Here is a 1,211-nt window from a genome sequence, read left to right on the forward strand (position 1 = left end):
CAACCATTGACCTGCTTTCTGTCAACATAGGCTAATTTGCCTATTCTAGAATCCCTCTAATGGAATTATTTAGTCTATTTGTGTCTAGCTTCTTTCTCTGGGCTTAAAGTCTGTGTAATTTATCAGTGCGGTTGCATGTTCATTCCTTTTTATTGCTGAGTATTATTCCATTGTTTGGGCATACCACAATTTTTTCATTCACCCATTGATTGATATTTGTGGTTTCTAGTTTTGGCTATTATGAAGAAAGCTATGAACAATGCTTCACAGGTCTATGTAAACATGTTTTCATTTCTCTCCGGCAAATTTACCTAGGAGTGGAAGTTCTGAGTTTTATGGTAAGTAAATGGTTAACTTTATAAGAAACTCTTCTCCAAAGTGGCTTCACCATTTTATACTTTCTCCGGCAATAGATGAGAATTCCAGTTACTCCACATCCTCACTGGTATTATCAGTCTTCTAAATTTTATCCATTCTGATGGGGGTATCCCCTTCTATTTTAAAAGAGAACTGAGAAATGCTTATTGAATGTGTAAAACGAACATTCTTAGACCTATATTCCTAAATGAGCAAGTTTCTATAGGAAAGACCCTACTCCCCCCCCCCACTCCCCACACACAATGGGGCCTTCTGTTTTCCTGGGAAATAAAACCGTTGCTTCTCTGAGGACAGGTTTTCTATCTCAAAAGCACAACTTAACCGCATGCCCGGGCTTCAAGGCCAGCACGCTGCAAACTCTCAGGCGCGGCGCGGTTTCCCCAAAGAGCTCTCACTCCAAGCCTCTCAATTGCTCTCTTCTCCACTAATAAATAATAATTGTCTTCTCAAAACGCTGGTTGTGGCCGGCGCTGGAGAGCTCCAGCTAGAGGGGAAAGCTGTGGGTTGCCTCTAGGATCCCTCCCGAAGGCGCCCTTTCCCACCCGTTTGGATCTAAAGACACTCCCAGGCTCCCGCTCAAGTTCCCCCAGAAAACCCCAGGGAACGTAGGGCTCCTGGGCACCTTTGGCACCCCTGCAACCGGGGCACCGGGCATGCTCAGAGGGCGTAAGGGAGGCGCAGGCGTGGGCTGCAGTGGGGCTCAGCAGCCGGGAGGTGCCGCTGCGGTCCCACTTCCCGGCGCCTGACCCAGCGCGCAAAGTTGTGCTGGAAGCTGCCTGGGGAAGGAGGGAACGTGCGCGCGGGTGGCGGGGAAGGGGGGGCGGGAGGCGGAG

The sequence above is a fragment of the Hipposideros armiger genome, unplaced genomic scaffold, assembly GCF_001890085.2.
Source record: "Hipposideros armiger isolate ML-2016 unplaced genomic scaffold, ASM189008v1 scaffold_89, whole genome shotgun sequence".
Lineage (NCBI taxonomy): Eukaryota > Metazoa > Chordata > Mammalia > Chiroptera > Hipposideridae > Hipposideros > Hipposideros armiger.